Below are 26,839 nucleotides of genomic sequence, written 5' to 3'. Positions count from 1 at the left end.
ACCTGTAAAACTCTCCCATTTCATTTCAATGCTGACTGTGCTCAATTTCACATGAGCACAATAGGGTTTATATTTCCCAGTGACTCGAAATATTTTCTTTGTCAGTCATGTTTGCAAATCAATGTTGTATATTTCAGAGTCTCACTTTCAAATGAGGACATAAATGTCAGATAAGATTAAGTTTTGAGTAACGGAACAGATGCTGAGTAAATTGATTGACATTTTTTGAAGCAACATGAGAATGATGTTATTACTGAATGAACAGAAATCATTCCACCCTGAGAATGCTTCTCCATTTGAAAATTCATTTGAAACCAAATAAAGTGGACTACTTAAGCAAAGTGTCTCAACAGGGCTTTGTGAAGTTCTAAAAATCATTTCCCTCTCTAATAGACAGACTGTGTGAACAGGCTGTAGATCAAATAAAATTAAATTCTGTATATCAACTCAGAAATAATGAAGAGATGCTTGATCAGGAAAAAACACCTTCATAAATTTGGTATGAAATCAATTGCATGATTACATGTTGTTTATATCGTAAACTGCATAATTTCCGTGTTCACATCTTTTGGTCCAGTGAAACTTGATCATTAAGTCAAACTGGGCATGGATTCGACAGAAATTCCTTTTTCAAAAGCGAATTGGACGATCAGCTGAAATGGAGAAAACTCAAGGCCGTTGAAACAGAAAAACATTGAGACTAATCAAAAGATTGTTCATTTGAAAAGCTGGTCGAGGTGATCGAAGTGCCGCTTATTGCGGTTTGCCATTTTATGGTTACATTGATTTATTAGTCTCTCTGCAGCATTCCTAATGAGAACAGCCGAATTCTAAAAAACAAAGGCTCCAAAGTGTAACTGAGTGACAGAACAGTGTCAGCTTTCTGCACAGGGCCATTGGAGCGACTATCAGCCAGCTGTTTCTGTAGTGTAGTGGTTATCACGTTCACCTCACACGCGAAAGGTCCCCGGTTTGAAACCGGGCAGAAACATTATGGACGTTCCTCATTTGGCGATGAGTTGTATTCTTGCTGTTTTCTGTTTACTCATTAAGTGAATCCGTTACATTACACCCGTTTCAAATGATATCCTGCAAAATCCACCATTATGGGGACTGGGAGGAATCAGTCAGATAATTCACGCGTGTTAAGTGTGAATGGTTTTCTAATGTGCTGCGACATTTTCTGATTCTAATAATAATCTTAAATCAATTTCTCTGCCGCTTGCCTAAGTTTTCAGCCGAATTTTTCTCCCTCAAAAGAAGGTTCTTCAGTGCAACAAGAATGCAGGTTTCCTGTTCTCGGTCAGGGACCAAACTCGGTGCCTGTTTCTGTGGTGTGATGGTTGTCATGTTTACTTTACACTCAAAAAACCCTGGATTGGAAACCGCGTAAAAACATTGTCGAACCCCATTCGTTTAAGTGTTTGGGAAAAGTTGCATAATTGACATTTTCATTGTTACTCATCCCGAATAACCCTTGAACTGAGTAAATCTGCCGTGTGGAACCCCGGTCCCCAGAGCTTCAGCCTGATTCTCTGCATTGCCAGTTTAGTGACAATAACACAACTCAACACCAACCACTCCCCCAGTGAATCCGCAATAACACAACTCAACACCAACCACTCCCCCAGTGAATCCGCAATAACACAGCTCAACACCAACCACTCCCCCAGTGAATCCGCAATAACACAACTCAACACCAACCACTCCCCCAGTGAATCCGCAATAACACAGCTCAACACCAACCACTCCCCCCAGTGAATCCGCAATAACACAGCTCAACACCAACCACTCCCCCAGGAATCCGCAATAACACAACTCAACACCAACCACTCCCCCAGTGAATCCGCAATAACACAACTCAACGCCAACCACTCCCCCAGTGAATCCGCAATAACACAACTCAACACCAACCACTCCCCCAGTGAATCCGCAATAACACAACTCAACACCAACCACTCCCCCAGTGAATCCGCAATAACACATCTCAACACCAACCACTCCCCCAGGAATCCGCAATAACACATCTCAACACCAACCACTCCCCCAGTGGATCCGCAATAACACAGCTCAACACCAACCACTCCCCCAGTGAATCCGCAATAACACAACTCAACATCAACCACTCCCCCAGTGAATCCGCAATAACACAACTCAACACCAACCACTCCCCCATTGAATCCGCTACCGATTATTACCTGAATATAATATCTTACAAAACATGTCATTTGCTCTCATATATGCCAGAAAATGCATTCAGGAGAAGCAGAAGTGCTGAAAATTCCCGGCACACTGAGCAGGAACAGAGATGCTCCTGTTTTGACTCGGCACAAATATTAACAGTTCATTCAATGGCGATTAATGCAGGTCAGAGGCTGGGAATCTCTCTGTTAATATATTAAATTGATTAACACTAAAGACCGTCTGGGAATGCTGCGGAGAGTAATTCACCTCCTGCCCCCCGACGCCCCCCCCCCCCCCCCCCCCCCCATCCCCCGCCTCTTCACCATCAACAGTCACAAGTCAGGAATTAAATGGCTCAAAAGGCAAAGCTGGCTCGGTGGATTGGCCATGCGAAATGGCTGGGTTACGGGGATGGGGATGGCCGTAGTTATGGTGCTCTTTCCAAGGGTCGGTGGAGACTCGACGGGCCGAATGGTGTCCTCCTGCACTGCAGGGATTGTATGATTCTACCAATATTGATCTCCTTCAGTTCCTCCTCTCACTAAACCCTGCATCCCCAACATTTCTGGCATCTGATTTGTGTCAGTTTCTGTCCCTTTAGAATACACTGGAATTTGTCAAAAGACAACTAAAAGTAAATCTAAACGATCAACTGAATTGGGTTAAAGTTATTGAAAATGCATTTTTCCATGGACTGAAACTGATGTCTAAACGTTTACCACGAGCCAAACCTGGAATGTCCCGATGGGGAGTCTGGCGCGTTATCCATTGCGCCACTGGTTCACAAGATAAACACGTCCTTACATCTCGTCCACCAGGTTACACAGACTGTTTATCCCAAAGTGTTTTACAACTCTTGGGGAAATTCTCTCAGGGTCGCCCCGGCGGATTGGATCAGACTCAGGGTTGAATTTGGCGGCAATGTAAAATACACCAATGCTGTTCCCAGTGTGGGAGGTCATTCCCGAAAAACAGAAAGAATGAACTGGAACTTCTGGGATCGTGTCCAGCGTCTGTTTGTGGGGAAATGCGGTTGGTGAATGGCCAGGCTTGGATAACACTTACCAGGACATAAAACAATAAGTGAATGAATTTAAGTTTGGAAATTCCCAGCTCCTTTCTGTCTGCAGGTATTTCCCGCCCTGAGCTGCACAATGAACAACAAACCACACCGATTAAACTAACTTTTATTTCCTGTCGGTTCAACTGATGTCGGTGCGGGCGATGTTTATGGACAAACTGCAGCTTCTGAGTATGTTTCTCCCGCTGCATTTATTCCCCTGGAACTGACACTCTCATTTTCTGTTTTCATCAAATGTCCAAACGATGTAAAGTTGTGATGATGTCCACCAGAGGGCGAAATGGTCACATGTTTCCTCCTTATCAAATACCCGCCACAATATTCACCTTCAGGTTCTGACTCAGTCAATGGTTCCTCTCTGTTTTCAAACATACGAACAGATGAAATAGAAGCAGAAGTTGGCGATTCGGCCCCTTCAGGCTGCTAAGCCATTCAATAAGATGTGCAGATGCCGGCGTTGGACTGGGGTGGGTGTCATGATATTCAAACACACACATCATGATAGACACACCAACAGACAAATCAGAACACACAACACCACAACCAATGACAGAAAGAATATAAAAGCACAGACACGACCCCCGGTGGTCAGTATTAGCTGCAGAAGAGAACCAGGACACATCTATTGCCAAACACACTCAGGGAGACAGCACGTGCAGAGTATCCAGAACGAACTGTATTATAAGAGTTATAATAAAAAAGAGTTGTACCACATACAACTGTGTTGGCTCATCTGTGCACCAGAGCACCCAACACCACATGGTACAGGAGTGGATCGATACCTGCCGGCATACCTCAGTGTACACAGACAACCAGCAGTGCCCAGGCATGATGTACGAGCTCCCGGTTCTGCAGGCGCTCCAGTGCCACGGCGACCTCCGCGAAAACTGGCGGCGATTCCGGCAAATGTTCGAATTGTTCCTGGTGGCAGCTGAACTCAAAGACCTGGATGATAGGGAAAAAATTGAATTTCTCCTCACCATCGCCGGTGCAAGGGCAAGATAAATATTCAGAAGGTTCAGGTTCTTCAGGAGGCAGCAAAGGTACGATTACCAGGCAGTCCTGGGCAAATTCTCCAAGTACTGTGAAGAAAACGCAATCCAATCGGCACATAAAGGTAAGAAAAGCTGCAGTGCTCACCTCGTGGCTGGGATCCCGGAGCCCGAATTCCCAGAGGCCGAAATCCCGGGCCTGAGAGAAGGCTGGGTCGAGGTCGGCGGCCATCTTGCTAAAGGTATAACGCTAGCACAGTTGCGCGAGAAGTGCGCAAACCCGGAAGTATCGTTTGCGCATGCGCGAGATGCTGCTCATGCGCAGTCAAGAAAACGGCCATCGGTAAAGGAACAGCGATCTGAGCATGCGCAGTCGCTTCCTACGTGCTACATACCGAGCGTCAGGATGTCAGAGGCCCCAGACTGCACCAATTTAAAAGGGAAATGTCCCAAATCCAATTTAAAAGGGAAACGTCCCAAATCAAAAAAACAAAAATCTGTTAAAGCTGTAAAACAACCTTCCCTCACCTGGAATGACAGCACAGTGCCGCAAATTGACCCAGGAGATGAATTTGACCTCCGAAGAACCCTCCGACAAGCAGTTACCTACGCACAAGCCGATGATTCCGACCTTGAATACTTCGATGACGATCTTTACAGTGTTTCCGGACCTCGCGAGCCCAATGATAGCTCCGTGGTCCTATATGACTATGACTCGGACGAACCTTTCGTGTTGCACATTGGCGGCCCCCACATTGAATCCGACGCAGATGCGGATTCATTTTTCGGATTTGAGGATCTTCAATCCAGCAGATATGACGTTCCAACTTATCAGTACCGGATGATGCTGCAGCCTGACATTAACAGACAGGGAGCAGTGCAAGCACACGGAGAGTGCCCTGCTGCCACACAGAGCGTGGTCCACGTCCCACTCAACGTTCCTGACTCTATGAAAGAAGACATGCAAGACTCCAGAGTGCAGTCCTTGCACGAACAAGAAGTGACTCCAGTGTCACAAGCCTCCACAGAGAGCTCGTGGACAGCCTCCACGATAGAAGCAACGCAAGACTCCAGAGCGCAGTCCTTGCACGAACAAGAAGTGACTCCAGTGTCACAAGCCTCCACAGAGAGCTCGTGGACAGCCTCCACGATAGAAGCAACGCAAGACTCCAGAGCGCAGTCCTTGCACGAACAAGAAGTGACTCCAGTGTCACAAGCCTCCACAGAGAGCTCGTGGACGGACTCCACGATGGAAGGAACGCAAGACTCCAGAGCGCAGTCCTTGCAGGAACAAGACCATGAGGGTCTAGCAACCTCTCCTGGCCAACCAGCGGCAGACGATGCAAGTCTGCCATGCTCACGTGAACAGCAAGAAGGCTATAACAGCCTACCATGCTCCACTACACAGCAGCATGAACATGACGGTCTCTCATGCTACAATGAAGGGCACAGCGCTGAAGACTGTTCAAGCCCAACTGAAGACAAGCCAAAGGAATCGCCTCGTCCAAGCCCGAAGAAAAAAGGTTTATGCGCTGACCTTCAGGATCATTATAGCCGAACAGAGATTAATAATGCTGCATGGCCACAGAAGGATGCTGAGGAATTGCTAACGAAATTAATTGAATGTTTAACTTGCAAGGAGCAGACTGAGAATTGCCAGTGTTTTAGTACGGATCGAAAAAATGGACAAGACATTGATCCTCAGGTAATGGAAATAACACAACCTGAATCATATCTACAGCAAGGACAAATGTCTCCCTTCAACACAACACCGCAAAATCCCAACTTCGGAGACCAGCAGTTAGTCAGTATTGACTCTTCAAACCTTGAGGGGAACATTAATTGCATTGAACCTATACACGCTCCACTGATTATTGAGCAGAACATTGGAGCAAGAATCCTGAGGACACCGACATCGAGTAGCCAGATAACGAATTTAAAACCCACAGCAGTGTCAAGTGAACCAAGTGTGCTTTCCACTAATGGTGAAGATGCAGATAAGGTCGACCCGATTATCCATTGTACCACACTAACCCCAGTGATTAAGCAGTTATGTATGGGGAGTATAAGGTGGGCAATTGAGAACAGTAAAAGAGAGACTGTGACCATACCAGTCCCAGCAAAATCAGACCCAGAGACCATGAAGGCATGTACATTAGACAAAGATACACATGAGGCACCTGAGAAGAAAAGTGAAACGGAATGTTCTTTGGAAAATAGTACAATGTCGATAGAAACATTGGATCCTATATTCGAGACCATACCTATGGGAGAATTTGGGGGTAATAAACAAGGTTCTGCAATGTCTGGGGGAAGATTTAAAATTCCAAAGAAGAAAAGCCCAAATGAAGGACAACGGCAAGACAATGACAGTCCACCGACATGGTGTGCACCACCAGATGAAAACTCTGACAATTTACCCAACCCTAGTGAACAGCAAGCTGCTAATGAGGATCTATCCACGGGATGTGAGACGAGTGACGACAGCATCCCACTTCCCATGCAAAAGGTGCAAGGTGACAGACCTCGCCTAGTGCGTACCGAGGCACTCGACGATCACGGTGGGACCACTGACGACTGCGGTGGCAGCGCACCGCTTCCACCCTCGATGGCTCGACCCTCTCCACTGGTTGGTGCATTCCTGCATGTTCCGACTCCAGAAGTGCAGCTTCAGGGAATCTCGGCTGCCTCCAGTGAACCTGTTGGGACTCCGGACGGGGGGCATCGACGGAAGGCAGACCGGACTCCAGATGGGGAGCAGCCAAGCGCCGACTCTGATTCGCGCACGCCAGACCTTGCTCCGGACGGGCGGTGTCGCGGCCTCGGTGATGGCACGCTCAGGGTGACGGCGGATGCCACGGCGACAGGGAATGGATCGCGTGGCAGTCCCACTGGGTCGGCAGTGGCAACCAGCACCGGCGGTCCAAGATGGACACACCAATTCGCGCCATCGCCAGACGTTGATGCGAGCAACAATTCTCTCTCCAAGGCGACATGCTTCGACGTTTCTCTGCGGAGTCGCCCTTCCGGCACAGCAGGTGGCTGGAACCAGCGTACACGGTCTCGGCCAACTTCCACATCTGGCACAGTCATCGCCTTGCATGATATTAGTGATGGTGCTACTTCGATGGCAACGACCCATCGGCTACAAGATGCCGTCCACCACAAACATAAAAAGAAAAAGACTCCACCTTGTTCCTGGCATGCAGGGCGGATGGATTGGTGCGTAGGCGCAATCAGCGAGCTTTGCGCCGCCTTCCACGCTCGCAACTGAACCGTACGCACACGCCGGATCCTCCACTGGTTCCCAAGGATGACTTCGTGGAGATGCCACGGATCATGCCCCTTCCATCGCCACCAAAACCAAATCTCCACAGCTGAACCGGCTTGAGGACCAGCCCATTCTTGAGGCGGTCACCCATTAGACTGGACTTATAACGCTGTTCATACGTTCAAAAAGTCAAACACTTCTGTGTTAAAACCTGTTGTTGTTTATTGTTCCAGATATCGTCTGACCAGACCAATGTTCAAGTTTTTTTTTTTCTCTCGCATCCAAGTTTTGTTATGGTACAACCTTGTTAGTGTGATGCACCCGACATCGCCCCATGTAAATAGTTACGTCATATACACACGCTGTACATAACACACACACACACACTCTTCGATGCACTCACGACACAATTATATTTATAACCACGTAGGCACATATCTTTGTAAAAAGGGGGGATGTCATGATATTCAAACACACACATCATGATAGACACACCAACAGACAAATCAGAACACACAACACCACAACCAATGACAGAAAGATATAAAAGCACAGACACGACCCCCGGTGGTCAGTATTAGCTGCAGAGGAGGACCAGGACACATCTGCTACCAAACACACTCAGGGAGACAGCACGTGCAGAGTATCCAGAACGAACTGTATTATAAGAGTTATAATAAAATAGAGTTGTACCACATACAACTGTGTTGGCTCATCTGTGCACCAGAGCACCCAACACCACAGTGGGCACAGTAAGAAGTCTGACAACACCAGGTTAAAGTCCAACAGGTTTGTTTCGAATCACTAACTTTCGGAGCACAGCTCTTTCATCGGGTGAGTGAAGAGGTGGGTTACACAACCATATATATAGACACACCAGTGTCAGACTTCTTACTATTCAATAAGCTGGGTGACCTGTTTGTGTTTCGAATTCCACATTCCCATCATGCAAAGATACGAAATTTGATTCTGTGATACTAAATGGTCTGTTTTACAGAATGATGCACACACGGGAGCACAGACAAACGGATAAGATAGAAGCAGAAGTCGGCCATTCGTCCCTTCAGCCTGTTCTGCTATTGTGATACTCTTCTGTGATACTGAATATTCTGTTTTCTAGAATGATACAGCACATGTGCAGAGTTCGAAAGAAGCTCAACAAACACTCGAGAAACAGCAGCGCATCTTTCCACTGGGCTCAATACAGCTTTCACACTCAGAGTGTGTTCAACAGTCTCACACTGTAAATGCTGCCCCCATTCTGTGTGCCCTTACATCTCAGATTTGGGTTTGAATCTTGTTTCCACTTGTTCTTTGTGTCCGGGCGGCAGTTGTTGATCAATCTGCTCCTCCAGACACATCTTTTGTTTCTTTGTTTCATCCATTGCTCTGACAGAGAGCTGGCACAGACACGGCAGCCCGAATGGCCTCATTCTGTGGTGTAATCATTCTCTGATTCGATGCTCACCTCACTCTGTGGCCAGGGAACCCTAGGCCTTTTCTCATTTAATCTCTCCTCACTTGCACCCTGTCAGAGCGCTTTCCTGTTGTTCTGTTTGCTCCCTCCGGGATTTCACTTGCTTCTAAATTTCTCCATTTCTAACCTGTCCCGGTTGCTATGAAAGGTCATGGAGGTGAATGTGAATTTTGTTTCCGTGTCCACAAATGCTGCCTGACTTCCTGAGATTTCCCAGCATTTTCCGCAGATATCTGGTTGGCTTTGGATGGCAATGAAAGTATCTTTTGGTTCAATCAACCGCGTGTTACCGGCTCGTTGGTCTAGGGGAAAGATTCTCGCTTCGGGGTTTATACTGCACGGAAATGTGAGAGATCCCGGGTTCAAATCCCGGACGAGCCCTTTGATGAGGTTTTCTGTTGGTCAAGCGACATGTTTTCTTCATTTCTTTGCGGTGCAGACGGCGGGATTCATTCACATTGGGTTTGCTTTGAGAAGCTGAGCTCACGCTGCAGGGAACCAATCCGTTCCCGAGAAAACCGAGACATTTTCGAAAAGCTTGACTATGTGAGAGGGATTTGTGAAGCTTCACAAATCCCTCTCACATAGTCAAGCTTTTCGAAAAGCTTAACAAATCAGAGTGAAGCTTAACAAATCCCTCTCTAATATCTCCATTAATCCAGGTGACTCCATGGTGGTGGATTCAGGCAGCTCTCTGTCTGTTTTATTCATTCGGGGATGTGAACATCGCTGGCCGCTCCAGCATTTATTGCCCAGAACAAATCGCTATTGAGAAGGTGGTGGTGAGCTGCTTCTTGAACCGCTGCAGTCCATTGGTGTATGTACACCCACAGTGCTGTTAGGGAGGGAGTTCCAGGATTCTGTCCCAGTGACAGTGAAGGAACAGCCGATATATTTCCCAGTCAGGATGGGGAGTAGCTGGGAAGGGAACTTTCAGGGTGTCGGGGTCTTGGGTTTGGAAGGCGCTGTCTAAGATGCCGTTGGTGAGTTCCTGCACCCATCCAGGCAAGTGGAGAGTATTCCATCACACTCCTGACTTGTGCCTTGTAGATGGTGGACAGGTTATGTGGAGTTAGGAGGTGAGTTACTCGCTGCAGGATTCCCAGCCGCTGACCTGCATTTGTCGCCATTGAACGAACTGTTAATATTTGTAAAGTGTCAAAATAGGAGCATCTGTGTCCCTGCTCAGTGTGCCGGCAATTTTCAGCTGACCCTGAATGCATTTTGAGGTACATGTCAGAGCAAATGACACGTGCTTGAAAGTTATTATATTCAGGTAATATTGGACAGTGGATTCACTGGGGGAGTGGCTGGTGGTTGAATAGTGTAATTGTCTCTAGACCAGTGAAGCAGAGAACCAGGCTGGAGCTCTGGGGACCAGGGTTCCACGCGGCAGATTAACTCAGCCACTCAATTCAAGGGCAATTCAGGATGAGTGTAAATGTATAAAGGAAATGTCAATCATGTAACATTTCCACACACGGAAACCAATGGGTTTTGACAATGTTTCTGTGCGGGTTTAAACCGAGGACCTTTAAGCAAACATGATCATCACTACACTACAGAAACAGGGAACAGCGCTTAGTGCACTGACCGGGAATAGTAAACTGTGCGTCCTTATTGCACTGAAGAACCTTTTATTGTCAGAGTACTATTCAACTGAAAACTTAGACAAGTGGCGGAGAAATCGATCCGACATTAGAATCATAAAATGCTATAATCAGCAATGACATTAGAAAACCATTCAGAGTTAACACGTGTGAACTCTCTGACTGCGATTCCTGCCAGTCTCCATCAGAGTATTTTGCAGGGTATCATTTGAAACTTTGCGGGTGTAAGATAATGCATTCGCTTAACTATTGAACAACAAATAGCAAGGATACAACTCATCTGCAAATTTAGATGAGTAACGTCAATAAAGTTTCGAATAAGGGACATTTGGTGTGTGAGGGGAACGTGATAACCAGTACACTGCAAAACAGCTGACTGGCAATGAACCCATTGGACTGGTGTTTGGAAAATGTGTTGTCTTGTCTGTAAACGTGATAATACTCCCAACACAAATATAGATATTGAAAAGAGCAAACCGATTAGTCTCAATGTCCTTCTCTCTTTCTGTGATCTTGAGGATTCTCTATTCCAATTATTCTTCCAATTTGCTTTTGAAAAAGGAGTTTCTGCAGAATCCTTGCGCAGTTTGATTTAAACGAGAACGTTCCCCTGGTCCAATGATCAGAAGATTTGGACACGAAGATGGTGTAGTTTACGATATAAACATTATGTAATCATGCAATTGTTTCATATTGAATTTACAAAAGTGTCTTTTCTGCTGAAGCATCGTCATTATTTCTGAGTTGATAACAGAATCTAATTACATTTGATCTACATCCTGTTTACAGAGTCTGTCTATTAGAGAGGGAAAGGATTTGTAAAGCTTCACACAGCCCTCTAGAGATCACTTTGCTGAAGTAGTTTACTTTATTTGATTTCAAATTAATTTTTAAATGTAGAAATGTCCGCTCAGCAAATATCTCCGGGTGAAATGATTTCCTCTCATTCAGTAATAACATCATTCTTATGTTCCTTCGAAAATCATCAACCAATTTTACTCAGTATTTGTTGCATTATTCAAAACTTGATATTATTTGATATTTATGTCCACATCTGAAATTGAGACTCTCTGAAATATACAACATTGAATTGCAAACATGAATGACGAAGAAAATAAATCGAGTCACTGGGTAATACAAGTTCCTTTGTGTTCATCTGAGATTGGCCACAGTCAGTTTTTAAACACAATCAAATATCTTCATAGGTAAGAGATTTAAGAATGATATGTTCATTATATTGGACCCTCTTTGTTCTGGGTAGGAAACATTCCGCAGCCTAAATACCGTTCATGTATAAGAAAGGAGGGGTGACAGCAAATCCGCACTGAGCCTGGATTTCCTCATCTCCCTGAGTGGCTTTTCCTGTTTCTCTCCCACAAAGCCCGATTTTCAAAAAGGTATTTTAGTTAAATCTCTATTTCCTCTAATTCAGTTGGAGTATCATTTGTCTCTGTCTGTATGAGCACATATTACCATTAAATATGTTTCAGATGGTGATTAAAAATGTTAATCTACATCCGGAAATCCATTAAATTCTGTTGTGAGATGAACACACTGCGAATGACCGAACTGTGTCAAAATTGGATCATCTTTTTCTGATCTTTGTTTCTTCAATATTCACTACCTCCGACTTCTCTGAATGTTGTTTGAGGCCGAGATGAGACCAAATATATATCTAATATATGGGATTCAGGTGACATGCAGAAACAATCGCATGTTCTCCAACTTCCCTCAAACTAAGCGAGAAGTATTCGATGTTCCTGCCCAGTTTTGAACGGAGGACATTTTGCGGCGTTAGATGAACATGATAACCACTACACTACAGAAACAGTAAGAAGTCTTACAACACCAGGTTAAAGTTCAACATGTTTGTTTCAAACACTGGCTCCTTCCTCAGGTGAGCAGTGCTCTGAAAGCTAGTCCAACGCCGGCATCTCCACATCATGGCTACAGAAACAGGCAGCAGCGAAGCAGCCAGTGGACCTGTGCTATGTTCAACTGCAGTGTCTTGCTGCAGCTTCTGATGGTTAGGCTGAGAGGCCATGTCACTTATTACTCTCCTCTACCTTCCCCACATGTTTATTTCCAGCAACATTTTCATTACTTCCATTGACCTCTCTTCCCTCACAATTGCTCCCCCCAAGCACACATTCACACCACTTGGGCAATTTGCTCCCTGTTCCTCGTCTTCCTCTGACACACTGCTTACTTTAGTTCTGCCATTAACACAGTCTAATCACTTAACGTGCCACTATCAGCACATTTCTTAGCCTTGTAAGAAGTTTTACAACACCAGGTTAACATCCAACAGGTTTGTTTGGAGTCACTAGCTTTCGAAGCGCAGCTCCTTCATTAGGTGAGTTTCTTAGCCTTGATCACCCCATTTACATTCCCTTTTTCTTTCTGTCCAAGACATTTTAGTCATTCTCCACCTATTGCTGGCCCTCTATCCAGTCCCAATTCTCCACGAGACCTCTGCCCGCCACCCCATCCACCACCCCCGCCCATCCACAATAGTCTGAATCTGACCCCATTTCCAGTTCTCCAGCTTTGACAAAGAGTCACCCAGACCCGGAACAACAGCTGCCATCTCGCTCCACAGAGGCTGTCAAACCTGCTGAGATTGTCCAGTATTTCCAGTTTTTGTTTCTGATTGAAGCATCTGCAATAAGTTGCTTTTATCTTACAATTAGACATGACTGACACAGTTATTATGTTCATCTGCATCTATCAATCCATTATATACTGTTGTGGATGAACAAACTGCGAATATCCAAACTGTCTTAAAGCAGGGAAATCTTTATCAGCTCATTGCTTCTTGAAAATTCAGTACTTCAGACTTTACTGAATCATTTTTTGTGGCTGATGTGAGACTAAATCTCCTATTCCTCCAACATACAAGATTCAGGTAATATTCAGGGACAAACGTATGTTGTGCAAAGATTTCCTCAGATTAAATGAGAAGCATTTAATGCTTCTAGCAAGTTTCGAACCAGACACCTTTCACACGTTAGCTGACTTTGATAACCACTGTGCTAGAGAAACAGCTGGCAGCACAGTACCCAATGGCCCTGTGCAACGTTCAACTGCACAGTCTTGCTGCAGCTCTCAATGATTCAGCTGAGAGGCCAGGTCACTGATTACAAGAAGACAACTGTGTCTTTAAAACATGTGTCTCAACTTGTAAAACCATAACATATGGAACTTCAGCATTTGTTCAGCAGTATCTAATGGGAACATTGCTCTCTGTTCAATTATTAATGCATCATTCTTATCTTCCGACAGAAAATTTCCACCAATTTTACTCAATATTTGTTTCATTATTCAATGTTGAACATCAGAATATTTATTTGTTATATATGACTTCATTTTGAATCGAATAGTTCTCGAGACTTCACTCTGAATATCTCTGAAATATGCACCATTGAATTGCAAACATGAGTGACCAAGAAAGCGTGGGTCACTGGGTAATACAAATCCCATGAATCTTTGTTGAGAATGCAGCCATGATGTGGAGATGCCGCCGTTGGACTGGGATGGGCACAGTAAGTCTTACAACACCAGGTTAAAGTTCAACAGGTTTGTTTTGAATCACTAGTTTTCAGAGCGTAGCTCTTTCCTCTTCACCTGAGGAAGGAGCTGTGCTCCGAAAGCTAGTGATTCTTAACAAACCTGTTTGACTTTAACCTGGTGTTGTAAGACTTTTACTTTGTTGAGATTGACCGCAGACAGCTTTTGAATAAAGTCAAATATCGTTAAATGGAAGAGAATTGAGAATTAGGTGTTGCTTATATTTGACCCCTCTGTGTTTTGGTGTGAAACATTCTGCAGCCTCAATCCCGTTCATGTATAAGAAAGGAGGGCTGACAGCAAATCCGCACTGAGCCTGGATTTCCTCATCACCCTGAGTGGCTTTTCCTGTTTCTCTATCATGAAGGCCAAATTTTTTAAAAAGGTGGTTCAGTTAAATCTCTGCCATTTCCTCTAATTCAATGACAGTATCGTTTGAGTCTGTCTATATGAGCACCCATTACAAGTAGATGAATTTTGTACAGTGATTAAAATGTTAATCTGCGTCTACAAAGCCGTTAAATTCTTTTGTGAACTGAGCAAACTGCCAAGATCCGCACTTTGATTTTCATGTCTGGAACGATCTATCTGGACTGTACACAGAACAATACTTTTCACTGTACCTCGGCACACGTGACAATAAATCAAATCCAATAAAAGAGACAGTTTCTTACTAGTTTTCAGATTGAACAATGAGCCTTCTTAAAAATAATTCATTCATGGGAGGTGGGTGTCACTGGCTGGGCCAGCATTTACTGCTCATTCCAATTGCCCTTGAACTGCGTTTCTTGTGAGTCTATTTCAGAGGGCACGTTCAAGTCAACCACAACATTGCTGTGGATCTGGAGTCACGTGTAGGCCAGGCCACAGAAGGAGTGCAGATTTCCTGAGGGACATTAGTGAACCAGATGGGTTTTTACAAAAATTATAGAATCATAGAATTTACAGTGCAGAAGGAGCCCATTCAGCCCATCGAGTCTGCGCCATCCCTTGGAAATAGCACCCTACCTAAACCCACACTCCCACCCTAATCCCTGTAATCCCGCCCAACCTTTTTGGACACAAAGGGAACTTTAGCTTGGCCAATCCACCTAACCTGCATGTTTGGACTGTGGGAGGAAACCGGAGCATCCGGAGGAAACCCATGCAGAAACGGGGAGAACGTGCAGACTCCGCACAGGCAGTGAACCAAGCCGGGAATCGAACCTGGGACCCTGGAGCTGTGAAGTAACTGTGCTAACCACTGTGCTACTGTGGCCCCCCTATTGACAGTGTCAACACTAGACTTTTAATTCAAGGCTTTTATTGAATTTCAATTTCAATATCTGTCATAGGCAAATTCGATCCCAGATCCCGAGAGCATTAACCGGAGTTTCTGGATTACTAGCCCAGTAACAATACCATTCCGCCACTGCCTATTCCACATACACTTGGCAGTATACGATGTCTAGTATTGTGTTCTGTGATCTTGTCTTGCAATGATTCTGCAGAAATGCTGGTGACTTAGCCAGAACGATGATTTATTAATGTACACGTGGTAAGGTAACGATCAGAATGCTATACAGACCAAGTTATCACAGTTACATTAGACTCTCTTGGAACTACCCTGATGTGCGACTGTCCTCATGTACGCTTTACAACCTTCTGCTGGTAGCCTGATGTTCCCTGACTGATGTCTGACAACACCTGGTGGGAGGTCACACTGCTGAGTACGTGTAATATTATCTACAGGCTTATCACCACATCTAGTAACTTTGCAAAATTATAGAGTCATTTTCAAACAAATTCTGATAGCTCTGCAGTTTCTGGAACCATTTTGGTTGATCATGTTATTTTTGAAAATAAAGATCTAGTCTTTACAATATAATTACCTAATACACCAATTTATTCATGATAATCAATGTTCACTACTGAATAATCATCAATGTAATTATTGTTTTTTGCAATGAAATCAATACATAGTTAATATAGAAAAGGTACAGGTGAAAGAGCTGCACAAAGGCACATGTCAGAGGTATAAAAGGGCTTCTTGACCTTATTACTAAGGCCAGTGAGTACACTATGAAAATAACAATATACGGGCAGCAAGGTTGTGCAATGGTTAGCACTGCTGCCTCATGGCGCAGTGGCCCCAGGTTCGATCCCGACCCTGGGTCACTGCCATGTGAAGTTTGCACATTCGTCCTGTGGTTTTGTTGGTTTCACCCCACAACACAAAGATATGCAGGGTAGGTGGATTGGCCATGCTAAATTGTTCCTTAATTGGAAAAAATGAATTGGGTACTCTAAATTTATTTTTAATAATGAAAATAACAATTTAAAAACTAAATGTGATCACACATGTGTACTTACAGCTTCCTACATTACAACAGTGAATATTTTTCAAAAGTACTCCATCGGCTTTAAAACACTTTAGGAGGTCCAGTGGTAGTGAGAGGTTTTATAGAAATGTACATTTGTTCTAATTGTCCGCAAACGAGGATATATTACACTCGGTGTCCTCACCAATTTATTGATAAAGGTTGAGTCTTAATTTTGTGTAATAACCACGTCAATGACACTATTTTCAATACTCTGAAATTCCAGACATACCATATGCACAATTATTTATTGGATTGAACACTGGTCCTCAGCTCTGTGAGACCGCAGTGCTAACCACTGTGTCACCTAACGATTTAGATGAGGGAACAAAATGCAATATCTCCAAATTTGCAGATGACACAAGTTGCGTGGGAGGGTGAGCTGTGAGGAGCTTGCAGAGATCCTTCAGTGTGATTTGGACAAGTTGAGTGAGTGGGCAAATGAATGGCAGATACAGTATAATTAGTAGAAATGCGAGGTTATCCAGTTTGGTAGCAAAACGAGTAAGGCAGGCTATTATCTGAATTGTCATAAATTAGGAGGGAAATGTGCAACAAGACCTGGATATCCTCGTACATGTCACTGAAGGTAAGCATGCAGCGACAGCAGGCGGTAAAGAAGGCAAATGGTGTGCTAGCCTTCATTGCGAGCGGATTCGAGTACAGGAGCAGGAATATCTTGCTGTTATTATACAGGGGTTTGGCCATACCTGGAATATTGTGTGCAGTTTTGGTCTCCTTATCTGAGGAAGGATGTTCTTGCTCTAGAGGGAGCGCAGCGAAGGTTTGCCAGACTGATTCCTGGGAAGGTGGGACTGACATATGAGGGATTGAATCAGTTAGGATTGTATTCACTGGAGTTCAGAAGAATGGGGGATCTCATAGAAACCTACAATATTCTAACAGGGCTTGACAGGGGAGATGCAGGAAAGATTTTCCCGATGGTGGGAGTTTACAGAACCAGAGGTCGCAGTCTGAGGATACGGGGTAGACCATTTAGACAGATGAGTAATTTCTTCATCAGAGAGTGGTGAGCCTGTGGAATTTGTTACCACAGGAAATAGTTGAGGCCAATACATTGTATGTTTTCAGGAAACAGTTAGATATAGCACTTGGAGCGAAGGCAATCAAAGGATATGGAGGGGAAATCAGGATTAAGCTATTGAGTTGGATGATAAGCCATAACCATAATGAATGGCAGAGCAGACGCGAAGTGCCAAATGGTCTCATCCTGCTCCTATTTTCTGTGTTTCTATGTAATTCCTTCCCACACTGAGAGCAGGTGAATGGCTTCTCCTCAGTGTGAACTCGCTGGTGTGTCTGCAGGATAAGCTGGCACCCCTGATGATGGAGATATTTGAGGAGGCGAGAGGGAAGGGGATGTGACCACAAACTTTGGGGCAGGCATCGGTTTCCCTGTTGCTTAAAAACGATAAGGATCCGATGGAGTGTGGGTTGTTTCAGCCCATATCACTTTTAAATGTGAACGCAAAGGTATTAGCGAAGGTACTGGCAGGTAGGCAGGAAGAGTGCCTCCTGAAGGTGGTAGGTGAAGATCAGACGGGGTTTGTGTGAGGGAGGCAGCTCTTTTCGAACATTAGGAGGATACTGAACGTGGTTATGGCACCGGCGGAGGGGAAGGAAACAGAGGTGGATGTGGCAATGGACGCCGAGAAAGCATTTGACCAAGTAGAATGGGGACACTTGATAGCAGTTCTGGAGCGGTTTGGGATTGGTCCACGATTTGTGGACTGGGTAAAGCTACTGTATAAGGAGCCGGGGCCAGTGTCCGCACAAAAAACATCAGCTCGAGAGACTTTTCTCTCCACCGTGGGACTAGGCAGGGATGTCCTATGTCCCCCCCCCCTGCTGTTTGAACATAGAACATAGAATGATACAGCGCAGTACAGGCCCTTCGGCCCACGATGTTGCACTGAAACAAAAGCCATCTAACCTACACGATGCCATTATCATCCATATGCTTATCCAATAAACTTTTAAATGCCCTCAATGTTGGCGAGTTCACTACTGTTGCAGGTAGGGCATTCCACGGCCTCACCACTCTTTGCGTAAATAACCTACCTCTGACCTCTGTCCTATATCTATTACCCCTCAGTTTAAAGCTATGTCCCCTCGTGCTAGCCATTTCCATCCGCGGGAGAAGGCTCTCACTGTCCACCCTATCTAACCCCCTGATCATTTTGTATGCCTCTATTAAGTCTCCTCTTAACCTTCTTCTCTCTAACGAAAACAACCTCAAGTCCATCAGCCTTTCCTCATAAGATTTTCCCTCCATACCAGGCAACATCCTGGCAAATCTCCTCTGCACCCGCTCCAAAGCTTCCACGTCCTTCCTATAATGCGGTGACCAGAACTGTACGCAATACTCCAAATGCGGCCGTACCAGAGTTCTGTACAGCTGCAACATGACCTCATGACTCCGGAACTCAATCCCTCTACCAATAAAGGCCAACACTCCATAGGCCTTCTTCACAACCCTATCAACCTGGGTGGCAACTTTCAGGGATCTATGTACATGGACACCTAGATCCCTCTGCTCATCCACACTTCCAAGAACTTTACCATTAGCCAAATATTCTGCATTCCTGTTATTCCTTCCAAAATGAATCACCTCACACTTCTCTACATTAAACTCCATTTGCCACCTCTCAACCCAGCTCTGCAGCTTATCTATGTCCCTCTGTAACCTGCTACATCCTTCCGCACTGTCGACAACACCACCGACTTTAGTGTCGTCTGCAAATTTACTCACCCACCCTTCTACGCCCTCCTCGAGGTCATTGATAAAAATGACAAACAGCAACGGCCCCAGAACAGATCCTTGTGGTACGCCACTTGTAACTGAACTCCATTCTGAACATTTCCCATCAACCACCACCCTCTGTCTTCTTTCAGCTAGCCAATTTCTGATCCACATCTCTAAATCACCCTCAGTCCCCAGCCTCCGTATTTTCTGCAATAGCCTACCGTGGGGAACCTTATCAAACGCTTTACTGAAATCCATATACACCACATCAACTGCTCTACCCTCGCTACCTGTTCAGTCACCTTCTCAAAGAACTCGATAAGGTTTGTGAGGCATGACCTACCCTTCACAAAGCCATGCTGACTATCCCTGATCATATGATTCCTATCTAGATGATTATAAATCTTGTCTCTTATAATCCCCTCCAAGACTTTACCCACAACAGACGTGAGGCGCACCGGTCTATAGTTGCCGGGGTTGTCTCTACTCCCCTTTTTGAACAAAGGGACCACATTTGCTATCCTCCAGTCCTCTGGCACTATTCCTGTGGCCAATGATGACATAAAAATCAAAGCCAAAGGCCCAGCAATCTCTTCCCTGGCTTCCCAGAGAATCCTAGGATAAATCCCATCATTCCCCGGGGACTTATCTATTTTCAGCCTGTCCAGAATTGCCAACACCTCTTCCCTACGTACCTCAATGCCATCTATTCTAATAGCCTGGGTCTCAGCATTCTCCTCCACAACATTATCTTTTTCCTGAGTGAATACTGACGAAAAATATTCATTTAGTATCTCGCCTATCTCTTCAGACTCCACACACAACTTCCCATCCCTGTCCTTGACTGGCCCTACTCTTACCCTAGTCATTCTTTTATTCCTGACATACCTGTAGAAAGCTTTTGGGTTTTCCTTGGGTTTGCACTCGCGATTGAGCCGTTGGCCATCGCAAAATCGCCACTGGCCAAGAGGTTTGGGGGTATGGAAAGGAATAGTGCGGAGGGTGGATAGAGCACAGGATGCCCTTGTATGCCGACAACTTGTTATTATATGTGTCGGAACCGAGTATGTCAAGAGGGGGAATATTGGAGCTGCTTCGGGTGTTTGCGCCTTTCTCGGGGTACAAATTAAATTGAGACAAGAGTGAGTATTTTGTGGTGTTTCGGCCGGGGATGTGGGCAGGGGTGGGGGGGGGGGCTGCCATTCCGTAGGGCAGGGGTTCACTTTAGATATCTGGGTGTGCAGGTTGCTCGGGATTGGAGGGTGGGTCACTGGAGGGTCGGTTAAAATGAACACGTTGCTGTGATTTCTGTTTATTTTCCAATGCCTCCCGATTTTGCTGCCAAAAGCATTTTTTGGAGAGCTTTAAGGAATAATTTCCTACAAGTGGAAACATCTTCTCCATGTCCACTCTACCCAGGCCTCGCAGTATCCTGTAAGTTTTAATAAGATACCCCCATATTCTTCTCAACTCCTAACGAGTACAGACCCAGAGTCCTCAACCGTTCCTCATACGACAAGCTCTTCATTCCAGGGATTATTCTTGTAAACCTCCTCTGGACGCTTTCCAAGGCCAACACATCCTTCTTAGATACGGGGCCCAAAACTGCTCATAGTACTCCAAATGGGGTCTGATCAGAGCCTTATACAGGCTCAGAATTACATCCCTGGTCTTGTATTCTAGCCCACTCGACCTGAATACATTGCATTTGCCTTCCTAACTGCTGACTGAACCTGCACGTTAACCTTTAAAAAAAAATTTGGAGTATCCAATTCATTTTTTCCAATTAAGGGGATGATTAGCGTGGCCAATCCACCCACCCTGCACATCTTTGGGATGTGGGGGCGAAACCCACGCAAACACGGGCAGAATGTGCAAACTCCACCCGGGCAGTGACCCAGAGCCAGGATCGAACCTGGGACCTCGGCGCCGTGAGGCTGCAGTGCATCTGCACGTTAACCTGAAGAGAATCTTGAACAAGGTCTCCCAAGTCCCTTTGTGCTTGTGATTTCCTCAGCATTTTCCCATTTAGAAAATAGTCTATGCCTCCATTTCTCCTTCCAAAGTGCATAACCTCAGACTTTTCCACATTGTATTCCATCTGCCACTTCTTTGCCCACTCTCCTAGCCTTGCTCAGCATTGCTTCTTTTTCTAATCACTTTAAATGAATGCCCTGTTTCTAATCTTGCCCTAAATGTGACCTGCTAGATCAAACGTCTATTGCAAATCCTTAGTTTTAATGTGGTCAAGTGTCTTTCCATTTGAGAACTGTTCAATAAATTTATTAGAACTATTTGTAGCTAGGGCAGCACATGGAGCAGTGGTTAGCAGTAGGACTACAGCACTGAGAACCCAGGTTTGAATCCTGGCACTGGGTCACTGTCCGTGCGGAGTTTGCACATTCTCCCCATGTCTGCATGGGCTTCACCCCCACAACCCAAAGATGTGCAGGTTAGGTGGATTGGCCAGGCTAAATTGCCCCTTAATTGGAAAAAAAATTAATAATAATTGGGTACTCTGAATTTTTTTTTTTAAAGGATTATTTGTAGCTTCCCCACCAATCAGTTTTTTCCATTCTCCTGAAATGACCTTATTTTTATCGGGAGTTAACTGAAGTGTGTTCCTAACCTCTCATTATCTAAATGAAAATGAAATGAAAATCGCTTATTGTCACAAGTAGGCTTCAAATGAAGTTAATGTGAAAAGCCCCTAGTCGCCACATTCCAGCGTCTGTTCGGGGAAGCTGGTACGGGAATTGAACCGGGCTGCTCGGAACATTTAAAAGGTCTCTGATCAGTGTGAACAAGTTGGTTTGAAGTCAGGTGGGATGACTGAGTGAATTTCTTGTCACACACGGGTCAAGTGTACGGTCTCTGTCCAGTGTGAACTCGCTGGTGTTGCAGAAGTTGGTGTGAACAGGTGAATCCCTTCCCACACATGGAGCAGGTGAATGACCTCTCCCCAGTGTGAGTGCGTTGGTGTTTCAGTAAATTGCTTTTCCTTTTAAACCTCTTCTCACAGTCAGCACATTTAAAAGGTCTCTGATCAGTATGAACAAGTTGGTGGCTCAGGAGGAGTGATGATCGAGTGAATCCCTTTCCACACACGGAGCAGGTGAATGGCTTCTCTCCAGTGTGAGTGCGTTGATGTGTCAGTAAATCCTTTCTGTGTTTAAAGCTCTTTTCACAGTCAGCACATTTAAACGGTCTCTGGTCAGAGTGAATCTGATGGTGAATCCGGAGGTTTGACAAATCATTAAATCCCTTCCCACATTCCAAACAGGTGAACGGCCTCTCCCCAGTGTGAGTGCGTTGATGTAACAGTAAATCCTTTCTGCTTTTATAGCTCTTTCCAGTCAGCACATTTAAAAGGTCTCTCATCAGTATGAACAAGTTGGTGTGTCAAGAGGTGGGATGACCGAGTGAATCCCTTCCCACACACCGAGCAGGTGAATGGCCTCTCCCCAGTGTGAGTGCGTTGATGTATCAGTAAATCATTTCTGCTTTTAAAGCTCTTCTCACAGTCAGCACATTTAAAAGGTCGCCTATCAGTATGAACAAGTTGGTGTGTCAGGTTTGATGACCGGGTGAATCCCTTCCCACACACCGAGCAGGTGAACGGCCTTTCCCCAGTGTGAATACGTCGATGAGTTTCCAATTCAGATGGGTAATTGAATCCCATCCCACAGTCCCCACATTTCCACGCTTTCTCCATGGTCATTGACAGGTTATCAGGTGTAGGTGGGATGAAGATTTGACTTCACTATCAGATCAGCCGTGATGTTATTAAATGGTGGAACAGGCTCAAGGGGCTGAATGTCCTATTGCTGCTTCTTGATTCCTTTGGTGCAAATGTCCTTATGTCTCTCCAACTTGGATCATCAGTTGAAGCCGGAGTACGGTGTCTCCCTGATGTAAATGCTGCAATTTAATTTCATGCTGTGTGATTGGTTACAGCTCAGTTACAGCTAACTGTGGACAATTACTTAGATGTCTGTGTCTCGCTGCTTTTCCAATCACAGTGATTTTTGAATTTTGTTTCCAAAAGACAAAACAGACAAACATTTCTCCTTCCACGTTGAAAGGCCGGTCCTGATGAATCAAGTGACTCTGTCAGATCTCGACATGATGTTTGCATCTGCAAATATTCTGTAAAAGATTATATTGAAATACTGTGAATATATAAGATACAAAAAGGCCATTCTCTCAGATTCTGCTGCTGTCAATACTCGGCACACATCCCCGTCTGTCCCACCTATCAAATCTCAGCCTTTCAGTTGATTTTCAATTCCATTTTCTCTCATGTGTTTGTCACGTTTCCTTTTGAAAACATCTCAGCACTTTCCTCAACTCCTTTCCATGGTAATGAGTTGCACATTCTGAACCTGTAATAAATAATTTTGGCTGTATTGTCCCCTTGGCTTTATTCGTAACTATCTTGTATTCATGACTTGTTGTTTATTGATGGTCACTCTCTCACATCGCCCCTCTCCATTTAATCTTTCCTGAGAGCTGTAATCTCTCATGTTACAAAAGTCATCACTGTCAATGCAGGATGTGCAAATTCTCCAATTCTAACCCCCTGTAAAAGGAGTTTAAAAAAGCCATCACTGTCAGTCCAGGATAGAAATTCTGAACAGGCAATTCATAGATTATCATAGAATTTACAGCGCAGAAGGAGGCCATTCGGCCCGTCGAGTCTGTACCAGCTCTTGGAAAGAGCACCCTTCCCAAGGTCAACACGTCCGCCCTATCCCCATAACGCAGTAACCCCACCCAACACTAAGGGCAATTTTGGACACTAAGGGCAATTTATCATGGCCAATCCACCTAACCTGCACATCTTTGGACTGTGGGAGGAAACCGGAGCACCCGGAGGAAACCCACGCACACACGGGGGGAACGTGCAGACTGCGCACAGAGTGACCCAAACTGGAATCAAACCTGGGACCCTGGAGCTGTGAAGTAATTGTGCTATCCACAATGCTACCGTGCTGCCCTTTCTAGTTTCTCTGGAACATTTTTTCCTCTCTTGTTCCCCCAAAGCTGTAAATCCCTGTCCCGCACACTCTCCCTCCTCCCTGGGCTGAAATCCAAACCCATCTGCACCATTTCTTTCCTCCACTCCCAGTTTTCTCGCTCCCTCCCCTCTGCCTGGGTTCAGTTCTCCAGCTCCTGTCTGCAGACTGACAATAAAACCAATGGGTCTTATTGAGGATTTGGGGCCTCCAGCGGGTGTTTGTGAATCCTCCCCGCCCACCTGCCAGGGTTTCCTTCCTTGCCAGAGATCAGGGTCCTCATTGATTTGAGTGCGAAGTGGAAGCTCTTATTTCTTATCGCCCCTCCCCCATCCTCTGATGTGAACCATCCTCCAGTGTCTGAAGCAGGATGGTGCCCGTTAACCTGGGCCTGTTCCCGGGAGGGAGAAGCTCCGCAGCTGCAAACCAGGGAGCTGACAATGATGGTGAAGGGTTTGCTCCAGCTCACAATGCCCGGGGACTGATTGACGGCGGGTTCGGACCAATAGGGAGAGGAGGCGGGTCTGGGTGATTGATCAGGAGCTTCTGGTCCTCCAGCCAATCAGAGTGAATGGGAGGCGGAGCAAAGCCGAGGCTCTCTTCGCCCATCCGGGCCTGTCTCAGAGAAAAGCCCGAGCAGCTTTCACCGATTGAACTGCCGTATCCGACCTTCATGTTTGGACTGTGGGGCCTACACGGAGTGTTTATGAGGTCTCCGGACCCACCCGCCGGCCCCATTCCTCCCGCAGGACTCACCGCCCGGGATTTGACCGGCTGAGAAATTCCACCCGAATCCTGAGCTGTGATCAGCACTACGCATGCTCCAGTGCACGTGTGCGACCGGGCTCAGCCCCGCCCCTCATTCACTCCGATTGGTTGGAGGACCCGCTGCAACCACTCGGTCCTCCAGGCCTACCCCTCTCTTCCTAATGGCCCAGAGCTGCCGTCAATCACTCCCTGGGCATTGTGAGCTGGAGCATGCGCAGTGCCGATGCTTGTCTCGGCCGGGAGGTTTCACTGAAACCCGGCGGAGATTCCAAACACCAATAAGAAGTTTCCGGGCCCGGGTTTGCATCGAGCGGGGGGACAGCTGCGGCCTGCTCCTGGTGACAGGCCTGAGTCTTTATAGAGGCTGCAAACCCACACGGGGCAAAACATTAGAGCCAGAGTTTGTTGTGAAACCAATGGGATATTGTAAAACAGGAGGTCAGGGTTACAGTCAACAACAACAACTTCTATTTATATAACACCTTTAACATCATAAATCATCCCAGTCAACCTCACAGGAACATTATAAAACAAAGTGAGACACCCAGACACAAAAGGAGATATTAGGGCAGGTGACCAAAAACTTGGTCAAAGAGTCTGAAAGGAGGTGAGTGAGGTGGAGACGGGGAGGTTTAGGGAGGGAATTCAGTGCTTGGGGCCGAGGGAACTTAAAACCATGACGGAGTAATTAGAATCGGGAATGTGCAAGAGTCCAGGATCAGAGCTGTGCAGATATCTCGGGGTTGTGGGGCTGGAGGAGATGACAGACACAGGGAGAGACGAGGTCATGGAGGGATTTGAAAACAGGCTGAGAATTGACTGGGAGCGAATGCAAGTCTCGGAGCACAGGGATCATAGGGGAAAGAAACCTGCTGTGAATTAAGACATGGGTAGCAGACTTTTGGTTGGCTTTAGGTTTACCGAGGTAGAATGTGGGAGAGCAGCCAGGTGTGTAATGGAATTGTCGAATCGGGAGGTGACGATGGTCAATTGCCTTAGTATCTAAAAAGGTTGGGGGATTACGGGGATAGGTGGAGGTGTGGGCTTAGCTAGGGTGCTCCTGCCAAGGGCCGGTGCAGACTAGATGGGCCGAATGGCCTCCTGCACTGTAAATTCTATGAGGTCAGAAGCTCATATTGGATCGAGTGTGAAACAAAGTTTACAAAGAGACTGGCTAAGTCTCAGACTGTTGCCAGGGAGAGGGATAGAGTCAGTATGTCAGGAATGGAGATTGGAGCAGGGACCAAACAGTGGATTCAGTCTTCTCCATATTTGATTCAAGTTATTTCGTCAGCAGCAAGAGAACCCGAATGGACCCTGAGTCTGATATCCGGTACAACTTAGTTCGAGAGGAAGAACGAAGGAAACCCTGGAAGATTTGGAGAAACGACCTTCACGATTGCTCATCAAATCTCTACACAGTCATGTCTGGACACAAGGTTAACATCTGTTATTCTAATTGGTCAGTCAGGATCATTCAGATTAATGTCTGTCACAAGTCATGAATGAAGTGACTTATAAAGCATATTCTTACCTCTAATTATATAACTTTGGTAAAAGGATACAGAAATAATGATCTAATACTTTATTTGGATTTCAGCCCCAGGGAGGAGGGAGTGTGTGGGACGGGAATTTACAGCTTTGAGGACAGAAGAGAGAAAAACATGTTCCCCAGAAACTGGAATTGTCTGTTCTGAATTTCTATCCTGGACTGATAGTGTGCCCTTTGTAAACTCCTTTT

General features: G+C 45.6%; 1 long non-coding RNA gene and 1 other non-coding gene across 2 annotated transcripts; one reads left to right on the top strand and one right to left on the bottom strand.

Moving 5' to 3' along the window:
- The first annotated feature begins 918 nt into the window (after window positions 1-918).
- On the top strand, window positions 919-991 carry trnav-cac (transfer RNA valine (anticodon CAC)). Its single transcript has one exon. It is a non-coding gene; the product is annotated as a tRNA-Val (tRNA).
- Window positions 992-15,688: 14,697 nt separating this feature from the next.
- LOC140421734 (uncharacterized) lies at window positions 15,689-25,157 on the bottom strand. Its single transcript, XR_011947049.1, has 2 exons — window positions 25,087-25,157; window positions 15,689-23,461 (listed from the first exon to the last, which is right to left on the bottom strand). It is a non-coding gene; the product is annotated as an uncharacterized lncRNA (long non-coding RNA).
- Between the last annotated feature and the right edge of the window lie 1,682 nt (window positions 25,158-26,839).

This window comes from Scyliorhinus torazame, chromosome 5, assembly GCF_047496885.1.
Source record: "Scyliorhinus torazame isolate Kashiwa2021f chromosome 5, sScyTor2.1, whole genome shotgun sequence".
Lineage (NCBI taxonomy): Eukaryota > Metazoa > Chordata > Chondrichthyes > Carcharhiniformes > Scyliorhinidae > Scyliorhinus > Scyliorhinus torazame.
The sequence above is the reverse complement of the archived record's forward strand: the minus strand, read 5'-3'. Positions and strand labels throughout refer to the sequence as shown.